This window comes from Pteropus medius, unplaced genomic scaffold, assembly GCF_902729225.1.
Source record: "Pteropus medius unplaced genomic scaffold, Ma_sr-lr_union100, whole genome shotgun sequence".
NCBI lineage: Eukaryota > Metazoa > Chordata > Mammalia > Chiroptera > Pteropodidae > Pteropus > Pteropus medius.
The window spans coordinates 5,192,221-5,204,747 of NW_024356336.1; the positions used below are offsets into that span (position 1 = coordinate 5,192,221).

Here is a 12,527-nt window from a genome sequence, read left to right on the forward strand (position 1 = left end):
ATTTAATGCTCATAGCAACTGTAGATTAAGCGTTATTATTATTCCCATTTGTCAGCTGAGGACACTGTGAGACTCAGAACGGTTAAATCACTCATCGAGGAAGCACAGGAATCAGGACTTGAACACACCCTCAAACCTGTTTGCTAAAAAATAAGATTGGTGAGTCTAAATTGCAGAGACAGGGAAGAAAAAGGTGCTGGTGGAGCTGAAAGGGGGTCCTAATGCATGGCAGCACTCTGGGCCCTGAGAGCATAAGGGAGGGTGAGGGAGAGGCTCTTAGCCTGAATGGCCTGCACTGCAGGGGAGGGCGGCTGGTTTCCTGAGCTGTTTCTCCAGACAGAGGCCCAGATCCAGGACAGCTGGTGGCCCTGACATTGTTTTGAATCTCCCAGGTTCTCTTAATTATAACCAATTTGCCACCCTCAGCAATTCCTTGTTCTCCTTTGCTAATACCCATGAGTTGGAACCATGAGCCAGACTCCCAGCCAAACATTCGGCTAAAATCACTTCCCTTTCCCATGTAGTGATCCCCAGTCTTTTAGAAACTTGCCTTTCTTCTCAGCCCTGTGAGGCTGGTTAGGCGGCCCTTTTGCATGCTGCCTTGCTTAGCTGGGCTTGCCATCCAAATCTCTTAGCAAAAGGGGTGACAGAATCTGCTTAACTTTCTCCAACTCCTCGCCTTCCTGGTTGACTCTCAGGCACAGGGAGATGGCCAACGGTGGTCTTTCTTCTTGGTGCACTTGGCCATTTCTCCATTCTCACCTTAATTATTTGCAACTTGGGTCCAAGGCTTTGAAATGAAATCTCTATGCCAGAAACACACTCCAGGCTGTACCTGTGTATTGTTTGGGGTGACAGGGCCTGGAAGCTGGGGCTGAGGAAGGTGGAAGCATGAGGGGTGGGAGAAGGAGGCCGTCTTGATGTCATACCCTGTATAGGTGACCTTGGATGAGCAACCTGACTTCACTTAGGAAGCCTTGATTCCTCATCAGAGGAGCATTGAGACTATCACTCTGGACTCATAAGGACCTGGGTTCAATGCAGGCTCTGCCATCACTAGTTCCCAGACTTCAGGCAATTTATTTTACCTTTCTAATCTCTGTTTACCCATCTATAAAATAGGTATAACAGTAGTTTCTCATAGAGTAGTTGTGAAGATGAAATAATAAAGGTGAAGTGTTTAATTCTGTCACTGGCATTTTAATAATTTTTATCAGTAAACTAAGGGGATGATACTCCTAACCACAAAGGTCTGGAAAGGAGCCACCATGTCAGGGGCCTTTCCCATAGTCCTGACTCCGCATACGGGAGCTGAATCACATGGTTCTCAAACCAGACCTCGGATGCATCTTGCCATTGGGATTAAGAATCCACATAGTACACAAAGTAAGGACAGTTCTCTCCTTAGGAAAAAATTCCTGACTCGGTTCCTTTAAGTAGCTAGTTTCCCCCACTACATTCAGTATGTGGTCCTATTTCATAAAAGTATCTACTGACCTTCACCTTCTGAGGGACATATCTATCAGGGGAAAATACCCTTCTCTACTGGCTTCCGGCCTGCGGTGGATTTATCTGTTGCTTCAGGTCAAGAACAAATAGAGAATTTGGATGTCCTCTTATTTGGGGCAAACAGGCAGGCTAAGCCCCCAGGCCCAGTTGGCAGAGGGAAGGTAGCAAGGAGCTGCCTGACAGCCAGGCTCCCCCTCATCACAGCCGCTACACCCTGCCTCCTACACTCTGGCTTTCTCTGCAGGAGCCGTCCTGGTGCGGCCTTGCTCACCAGCGCCGCCCAGTGGTAAGAACGGAGAGCTGCTGAAGAAGGACGGCCCTGGACCTCTGACTCCAGGCAACGCTTCAGGCCCTAGGCCTGGTCATAACCTAGGACTCTCACCCTCACCATGACACCTAGGAGCTCTCTGATTTGCTTTATCTAGCTCTCTGTCAGAAGGTGAGTCCTCTAGGGTCTGATCTCACAGGACCCAACAACAGGAAGATCTTTATTTAAGAACATCCTTTTTTCTACTTATAAAAGGAATTTATTCTATCAGTGTGGAGTGAAGATGCCCTACCCCAGTGTGCCCCACCCCACCGTGAATGACCCCCAGAGACACCTGTTGGTGCAGGGGGTCTCCCAGAAGCTTCTCCCTTAGGCCAGCAAGACACTTAGTCCTCAAACCAAAAGGTCCTTCTTTTTGTTAACTACAAAATAAACATCTCTGGGCCCCCTGGGCTACTTGCAGTGCAAATGTTTATGCCTTTGGAAAGAGAAAAAAGAAAGACTCTTGCAAGTTCTCCCCAAGCATATGGGTGCCAAGTCAGTAATTAACCCTCAGCAACTGGGGTGTCTGATCTTCCGCCAATGGGTCTACAGCAGGTTGGCAGGGTGGCTGACGTGGACTTATGCTTTAACTTTGCATTTGATGGCTTTGAGGCCTTAGAATGCTCTCTGGAAAGGATGCCTGCTATATCTTTAAAACCTTGAATTAGGCACTAGGGGTCCACCCCCAGAAAGTCTCCAACTCCACAGCACCCACAATAGGTAAAGAGTTGTGAGCATCCACAGCATTCAAACCACTCTGGGTGAGACCACGATGATGGGCGTGCACACAGCCGGGTGGAGCAGGCTCTGCCACAGAGCTCATCGTATCAATGGTAATTAGTCATACCAATGGCGAACATATATTAAGTACCTAAAAACCAGGCTCCCTGCTACACCCTACACACTGTGTGTTATTTCATTTTGGTCCTTCAACCCCATGGGAGAGTATGGTTACATTCACATTTTACAAATGAGGAAATTGAGTCTCAGAGAAATAAAGTCTGCTGTTGGCATCATTTAATTCCAGCTCGGTAGAGTCTATTCTTCACACAGAACATCTCCCTTGCCTGAGGTCATCAAGCTGCTGAGTGGTGGCAAGACGGACTGAAACTCACTCAAGGCTTTACACCTTCAAAGTCACATCCACCCACCCCTGTCCATTTGTGACAGTTATCACCTTTCAGACTTCCAGAAGCAATGCCGAGCTCAAAGGAGCTGACCTGTGGGAGTTCAGTGTCAAGATCACCATCAGGTCTCCCCTTGGGTATAGCCAGAGGGGGCGAGAGGGGCAACTGTCAGCTGCCCATGGGTCCAGAATCCCATCATGAGAGGCTGGGGGATCTAAAAGGATCAGACTCCTCCATCTTTCCAATGGGGAAACTGAGGCCCAGAGGGCAGAATTCATGCTCAAGGTCCTACCATGATTTTGCCTCCATAATCAATGTGCTTTCCATGGCTGCTTGGAGTGCCCTAAAAATAAAACTGAAGCAGGTGGCAAAAACCAGACTGGGAAAATGGAGAGAAAGCTGATCTTCCTGGAGTATTCCCTGGGCTTTTCAGTCTGTAAGGAGAGCATTTTGCAGTTTCTAAGGGTGTTTCTTGATTATGTAAAGTCAGCTGTGGACTACTTTCATCTTTAGTTCTACCATCTTGTGGATTCAAGGCACCCTTAGTGTCACAAAAGGCAGAGGATATGAGGAGTGTAAGCAGAGGGTCTCCAGATTTTAGGGATGAAGCCTAATTGTGTATTCCTTTACTATTATTCACTTCCTCCACCTCCCATGGCATACCTAGTTGTGGGCTCACCAAGATGCAAGGACCTCTGGGAAATGTAGTCTTCCTGCAGGCAAGGAGGTGTGGGAAGTAAAATTGGTGAATCCACAGTATTGTTTCTGCCACACTATTTTTTCTTTAAGGTGAGGCAGCCCTTGGTTGACCTCACAGATTGCAAGGACCTTGTCAGCTTACGATCCTTTATTTTTTATTTTTTTACACCTACAGCACCTAGTCTTCCTAGGTAGTCTCCTATCCAAGTACTAACCAGCCCCGACCCTGCTTAGCTTCCGAGATCAGACAGGATCGAGCTCGTTCAGGGTGGCATGGCTGTAGACTCTGCCACACTATTCAAAAGTTCATAGTCAAATTATGTTAGGGGCTGAAACATCTCAAGATCAGAGGGAAGTCCAGTGTACATGTTGCTCAGCACATGGGAGGAACAACAGAGGGTGAGGCTGGAGAAGTGGGCTGGTCCAGTGTGAGAAATGACAGTGAAATGGTAGAAGGGGAAGAAGGCATTGATTTGCAATCAAGCTCCATGTGACTCAAGTCCCTGACATAAACTCAGCCATGGCAGGAGAGAGATGAGATCGTGCCAGAGTAAGAAGCAGAATTTTCTAGATGGATGTCAAAGGAAACCCAACAGCCCTGAACACATCGAGGGGAGGCAACACCAGCCAGGAATCCCGGCCAGCTTTCCAGAAAACAAGAGGATAGAAAAGAGAGCTGGGAAATGAAAATAAAGAACAGAGGAGAGAAGCAAACACGAGGCACTGGGACATTCTAAGACAACTGGGTCTGGTGCTAGCAGGGCTCACTTCATATACGTGCTACCTCTGCAGTCACACAGGGCCTCATGTTCAAAAGGGCCCCATGCTTGGCTCTGTTGTCACCATCTTAAAATTCTTAATATTTTTCAAAGAAGGGAGCCCATGTTTTCACTTTACATTGGGCCCCACAAATTATGTAGCGAGCTCTATGTCCAGAGATATCAGCATTTGTTCCAGGTGACCCTGCCCCCAGGACGTGGGGGACTGATGACAGGGGCCACTTTTCCACCTGATGGGACAGCAAGGCAACAGGAAATGGATCTAGAGGAAGATGAGTATGGGTGGTCAGGAGTATCTTGCTTCTTCGTGGTCTTAGGTATAAATATTTAGGAGAAACAGATTTCAGATTCCACTTGCTTGGGGAGCCAGATTGGGAGGAAACAGGTGCTTACTGGTGAGAGATTTTTCAAAACAGAGAATGATGAGCTCTGGAAGAGGTGTGATGTCAAAGATGACAGTTATGTAGATGAAATCTGGAGGCCCAGATGGGCAAACGGGGGCATTGGATTCAAGTGCGAGGGAGTGGGGTTCGGACGAGGTTCCTCCTAACCTTGGGAGTCTCTGCTTTCATATATGAAGAGACATTCAAGGAGGCCTGTATAGTTTTTTGTTTGTTTGTTTGTTTGTTTTAGGTGAGGCAACCCTTCGTTGACCTCACAGGTTGCAAAGACCTTGTCAGCTTGGTCCCTTACAGCACCTGGTCTTCCTAGGTGGTCTCCCATCCAAGTAATAACCAGGCCCAACCCTGCTTAACTTCCGAGATCAGACAGGATCGGACTTGTTCAGGGTAGCAGGGCCGTAGACTTGCAAGTTTTTAAAAACAGTCCTGAGGTTGGAGACATTACAAAAGCAGAAAATAGATTAACTAGCCCAAAATGGAAATGGCTGTGGACATGATGGGGGGATCCTCTTCAAGTCAAAAAGTTTATCTTTATTCCCCCTCCTCAGACAGAAGCGATGAGCTCAGCACAGCCCGTCACAACTGTCTGACTCACTTGAGGCAGGTCACAACTCTCTTCCCTCACTTGAGCCCCTTAGTTCTCTCATCAAAACAGCACACAGAAAGCCGCAAACACCAGGGCAGAAGGAGGGACTTCCCACGGGAATTCAGCCCTGGTTGCAGTATATTTTATCACCTGGAAGAGCACATAAAGCTTTGTGTGGCTTGCTCAGGATCAGTGGTCACAGTCGTTTAATCCCAAAGAAAGACTTGTCACCTGGTGATGTCAAAAGATCCCAGGACTAGTGCAGGCTTTTCTGAGTGTCCCAGAACCAAGTTGCACATTGACTTCCTGGTGCTTATAGCTCATCCTGGTGCGTATATCTCACTAGGGGTAGACTGCCTGCCATGGTCACCTTCCTGGGAAATAAGGGAGTCAGGACCCAAACATACAGTGCCTGCGCCCCACCCGAGTGGGCACAAAATCCACTGTGGGTCTCTCTGTGGCCGGAGCTTTATTGGTAGGTCCAGTCACCATGTCAAGGCTTGGGACTTTCAGGAGGGTAGAAATTAGAACATGGGCATCAGCCCAGCCCAGCCCAGCAGGGGGGACCTATCATGGGGGCAGCCAGGGAGGTCACAATGCAGACAGGCCCAGGTCAGAGATGACATTGAACCTTCCATCTGGACCTCTCCTTGCCAGAGCCAGACGTTTGCCACAGGCCCTAGACAGACCATATGGAATGGCCTCAGCCTTCGCTATGACTGAGAAATATTCCTATAGCTTCTGAACAACCTCCAAACTTCTCTTTGCTGCCTAAACTAACACATGGTTTCTCCATATTCTTTTTAGCTAATTGACATTCATACAACTCCCCACCCAACAACAGCAGAATGCGCATTTCTTTCAAGTGCACATGGAACATTTACCAAGACAAACCATACTCTGGGCCATAAAAGAAACCTCAATTAACTCAAAAGGATAGAAGTGAGCTTTGCCTTAAGAAACTAGAAGAAGGAGAAGGAAGAGAAAGAGAAGGAGATTAATGAGATCTAAAGTAAGTCTAGGAAAGGCATATGAATGAAATCAAATGAATGAAAAACAAAAACCATAGATAAAAATCACCGATACCAAAGTTGGTCTCTGAGGTCAACAAAATTGGTTAACCCCTAGCCAGAACGATCAATAGAAAAAAACAAGGCTCTGTACAGAGGTGACATCACTATAGAGTCTACAAATATTTAAAGGACAAAAAAAAAGGAATATTTCAAAAAAGCTTATGTTAGTAAAATTAGTAATTTAGATGAAATGGGCAAATTTCTTAATAACATGATTTACTAAAGTTCATTCAAGAACCGAGAGACAACCTGAATACCCCTCTATCTATTAAAGACTTTAAATTTGTAGTTAAAAACCTTTCTACAAACAAAACTTCAGGCCTAAATGGCTTCACTGGACCTAGGAGTTCTACCAAACATTTAAGGAAGAAATAATACTAATTCTATACAAACTGCCAGAAAATTGAACAAGAAGAAACATATCCCAATTCACTCTATGAGGCCATTATTTCATTGGTACCAAAACAGACAACAGTATTACAAGAATTCAAACAAACAAACCAACCTATAATCCAATATCACTCATGAACATAGCAACAAAAATTCTTAGCAGAATTTTGGCAAATTGAATCCAATGACATAAAAAACTCTCAATTTTTGTTTATCTTTCATTTTTGAAAAGTAGTTTTTGCTGAATGTAAGATTCTTGGCTGACTTATTTTCCCTTCCAGCACTTTGCCTTCTAGCCTCCATTGTTTCTGACAAGAAGTCAACGTTACTCCAATTAAGGTTCTCTTATATAGGATGAGTCATTTTTCTCCTGCTGCTTTCAATCATTTATCTTTGTCATTGGACATTTTTACTATGATGTGTTTGGGTGTGGATCTGTTCATATTTTTCCTCCTTGGAGTCCATTAAAGCTTCTTGGATACATAAATTAACATCTTCATCTAATTTGGGGAGTTTCCCTTTATTATTTCTTCAAATGCCTTTTCTTCTCCTTTCCCTCCACTCCTCTGGTGCTCTCTTATGCATGTGTTAGTGTGCTTAATGGTGTCTCACATTTCTCTAAGGCTCTTTTCATTTTTCTGCATTCTCTTCTCTCTCTGTTCTTCAGATTGCATAATCTCTATCAGTCCATCCTCAAGTTTGCTGATTCTTTCTAAGCTGAGATGAATGGGAGAGGCAGGGAATGGGCATGGCTCTAATGTCACAGACTCTTACTATTCTGAGATTAAGTAGATTTTCTTGAATGTTTCTTTGTTGCTTTATGCCCTTACGGAAATTTCCAGAGACTTTAAATGTGTTTTTATCCCAAATAATTTTTACCAGTTATAATTGTTTCTCTGGGGAGAGGGTCCACAGAGCTCTTCACACCACTGTTCAGAAGCTATCTCCTAATATAGAAAATATAAAAAGAGTAATACATCACAACCAAGTGGGATTTAACATTGGAAAATCAGTGCGATTTGCTATATTAACAGACTTAAAAATAAAAACTGTAAAATCATTTAAGTAAATGCAGAAAAACATTCATTTCTGATAAGACCTTTAAGCAAACTAGAAGAGAACTACCTTACCTAATAAAGGACATCTACCAAAAAACAAAAACACAAACAAAAAAATAAAAAACAAACAAACTTTTAAGACCATACAGATAACGTTATTTTTAATGGGGAAAGACTGATTTCTTTTCTTCTAAGATCATGAACAAGACAGGCCTGTCAATTCTCATCACTTCTATTCAGCATTATACTGGCAGTTCTAGCAAATATAATCAGGCAAGGAAAAGAAATAAAAGGCATCTTTATTTGAGAGAAAAAAGAAAAACTGCTTTTATTTGCAAATATCATTTGCATCTATGTTGAAAATCTGAAGAAATTTACAAAAAGGCTACTAGAACTAATAAGTAAGTATAATAAGGATGAAAAATACGAGATCACTATACAATACTCAATAGTATTATTAGCAACAAAAATGAAAAATTAAAAAAATTGAAAATTAAAAAAATTTAAATACTATTTACAATAGCATGAAATACTTAGGGATAAATACAACAGAAAGTGTGAAAATTATATGTAACATTGTTGTGAGAAATTTTAAAAGTCTAAATAAGTGGAGAGGTATACCATGTTCATGGATTGGAAGAGTCAATATTGTCAAGATGTCTTTTCTCCCTTAATCAATCTATAGGTTCAACATAATCCTACTCAAAATCTCAGCAGGCTTTTTTGTAGAAATTGACAAACTGGTTCTAAAATTTATATGTAAATGCAAAGGACTTAGAATAGTCAAGTATTTAAGAATAGAGAACTTAAATACCTGACTTCAAGACTTATTGTAAAACTACAGCAATTAAGACAGTGTGATATTGGTGTAAAAATAGACAAGTAGTTTAATGGAATGGAATTAAGAGTTCAGAAATAGACCCACATATGTATATAGTCAATTAATTTTCAGCAAAGGTACAAAGGCAGTTTTGTAGAGAAAAGATAATATTTTCAACAAATGCAGCCGAAACAATTATAGTATGCTGAACAGTGCCCCCATACCCCAAAAAAGATATGTTCACATCCTAATTCCTGGAACATGCAAATGTTACTATATTTGGGAAAATGATCTTTGCAGGTGTAATTAATTAACTTAAGGATCTAGGAGTGAGGTCATCCTGGATTATCTGGGTGGCCCCTAAATTCAACGACAAGTATTTTTATGAGAGACACACAAAAAGAAGGTGGTAAAGTCAGAGGTAGAGATGAGAGTGATGTGACCGCAAGCCAAGGAATGCTACACAGCCACTAGAAACTAAAAGACATGAGAAATGGATTTTCCCATAGAGTCCCTAGAGGGAACAAGGCCCTGCCAACACCTTGATTTCAGATTTTTGATCTCCAAAACTGTAATAAAATGAATTTTTGTTGTTTTAAGCCAAGTATGTGGTAATTTCTTATGGTATCCTCAGGAAATGAATACAGATATCTATATGAAATATTTGTTTAAAGAATTTTTATTCACACCTTATACTATATACAAAAATTAACTAAAAAATAGATTACAAACCCAAATGTAAACCTAAAACTATAAAATTTCTAAAAGAAAACATAGGGGAGAAAATCTTTGCAGCCTTATGTTAGACAAAGATTTAAAAAATATGACACCAAAACTTGATCCACAAATCATAAACTAGACTTCACCAAAATTAATAACATCTGCTCTTTGAAAGACAATGTTAAGAGCATGAGAAGACAAGTCACTATTGAAAGAAAAGATTTGTAAATCATGTATCTGATAAAAGACTTGTATCCAGAATACATAAAGAATGCTCAAAACTCAACGATACAAAAACAACTCAATTTTTAAAAAAGGTAAACACTTTACCTAAAAACATGTATGGATGGCAAGTAAGTACATGAAAAGAAGCTCAAAACCATCAGTCATTAGGGGAATGCAAATTAAAACCACAGTGTGACCACTACACATCTATTAGAATATCTAAAATTAATGACTAGCAATACAAAGTGTTGGTGAGGATGAAGAGCAATTGGGGCTCTCATAGACTGTTTTACAACCACTTTGGAAAACAGTTTGGCAGTTTCTTTAAAAGTTCACATGCACCTACCCTATGACCCAGCAATTCCAATCCTTGGTCTCTGCCCAAGAGAAATAAAAATGTATGTCCCCACAAAAACTTGTATGCAAATGTTCATAGCAGCTTTATTCATAGTACCCCCAAAATGGAAACCATCACCTATATCGTCAATAGGCAAATGAATAAACAACTGGTGGAATATACTTAGAAATAAAAGGGAATGAACTTTACACCAAAAAAACAAACAATCCAATTTAAAAATGGACAGAAGACATGAATAGAAATATTTCTCCAAAGAGGACATACAGGTGGCCAACAGACATATGAAAAGATGCTCAACATCACTAATCATCAGGGAAATGCAAATCAAAACAGCAATGAGATATCAGTTCACACCTATCAGAATGTTGATCAAAAAAATCAAATAAGTGCTGGCGAGGATGTAAAGAAAAGGGAACCCTGATGCACTGTTGGTGGGATTGTAAATTGGTGCAACCACTATGGAGATTCCTCAAAAACTTAAAAATGGAGCTGCCATATGACCCAGCAATTCCACTTCTGGGAGTTTATCCAAAGAACACAAAAACCGTAATTTAAAAAGATACATGCACCTCTGTTCCTTGCAGGAATATTTACAATAACCAAGATATAGAAGCAACCTAAGTGTCCATCGATAGATGAATGAATAAAAAAGATGTGATGTGATGTGTGTGTGTGTGTGTGTGTGTGTTTGTGTATGATGAAAAATTACTCAGCAATAAAAATGAATGAAATCTCGCCATCTGCAACAACATGGATGGACCTAGAGGGTATTATCCTAAGTGAAATAAGTCAGAGAAAGACAAATATTATATGATTTCACTTATATATGGAATCTAAAAAAAAAACAAAACAAATGAATAAGCAAAACCAAACAAACAGATCCATAAATATAGAGAACAAACTGATGTTTGCCAAATGGGAAGGAAGTGGGAGAAATGAGTAAAATTTTTAAATTAATTATTGAATTAGGTAGTTATTTTTAAGAAGGAAAGAAAAATCTGGGCTCTCATTTAAAAAAAAAAGGTAATGAACTATTGATACACACAATCGTGGATGAATCTTAAAATAATTATGTAGAGTGAAAGAAGTCAGATCAAAAAAGAATACAGAGAGTTTGATTTCATTTATCTAAAATTCTAGAAAATGCAAATGATCTAGAGTTGCCTGGGGTTGAAGGAGAGGCAGCGGGGAGAGATTGTGAAGGGCGCAAGGAAACTTTGCGAAAGGAGAGGCGGAGACAAATAGGTTCCTTATCTTAATTTGGAAGATGGTTTCCAGTTGTCAAATATGTCAAATATGATCAAATTAGATGCTCTAAGTGTGTACAGTTTATTGTATGTCAATTATACCTCATTAAAACATTTAAAATAAATAATACATAATATATGACATCGTATAATATAAATCTTAAAATAAAGACTCTGCTGCACCGGGAGTTGGAGATCTTCTCCTCTGTCTTAAAAGTGGAGTCAGGAGACAAAGCCAGGTTATCTGACCAAGAGCTTGTGCCCTTAACTGTCTCCTACCTCCCAATCTGTACCAAGCATGGTTCTTTTTTGGGTCTGAGTTCAGATTCCCCTGGACATAGAACAGCATCCAGAGCACATGAGCTCATATAAAGCATTTATGATACTTCACTTTCGTCTGACTATTACGACAATGATCATTTTTTTTCTCTTGTCCCATGTGCCTCAGTCACTGTAAGCTTCTTAAAAATAGCTCCTAGCTCCTATAACAGTATAGTCCTACCTCAGGACCTTTGCACAGGATGTCTCCTCTCCCAGAGCCACCAGTCTCTCTACGCTTCACCAGTTAATTCCCCTCGTCCTTCAGCTTACAAAGATTTTCTTTGGCCTCCACTACCCTCACCCCTGCCAAGCCCTGCCATCTAAATTAGATCTCTGTTTTTCTCTTTCATGTACTCCGCCTCATTCTTTCCCATCATTTCCTTATCACGATGTGCAGTTACAGTTTTTTGACTGTGGGTTTATCTACGGTCTGTCTTCACAGCTGGTCGTGCTTGCTGCTGCATTGCCAACACCAAACCTGAGCTTGGTCTCTGAGTGGGTACTCAGCAAACTTGTGCGGGACGAGTGAGGACATTCTCTGTACAGTGTCCAGTATGCTTGGGCCACAGAGCCGGCATTGAATCTCCTGGGGATTCGAGTCTGCCACGTTCCACCCAGCAGGCAAAATTCAGAGCTGACATTAATTCAGACCCTATATACATGATTCTTACTGAGTAAGGCATCAAGACAATCTCACCCTTTGTCAGAACTGTGGGAGTCTTGCGCGTAGAGAAAAGCCAGTCTAAAATCAGTTGCTTTTTAAAACCATCAGCTCAAGAAATTAAGGATTCTGTCAGCGTGCCTTGAATTTCTGGGCCTAGCAATTAATTCCTTCTAGATTAAAGGATTGTTGTGTTTCTGATACATTATTATGCAGAATGGGCTCGCTGTGAATTTTAAAACT

General features: G+C 41.4%; 2 pseudogenes; both read right to left on the minus strand.

Moving 5' to 3' along the window:
• Positions 1-3,811: 3,811 nt before the first annotated feature.
• On the minus strand, positions 3,812-3,930 carry LOC120602056 (uncharacterized; annotated as a pseudogene).
• A 1,180-nt stretch (positions 3,931-5,110) lies between these two features.
• On the minus strand, positions 5,111-5,229 carry LOC120602073 (uncharacterized; annotated as a pseudogene).
• Between the last annotated feature and the right edge of the window lie 7,298 nt (positions 5,230-12,527).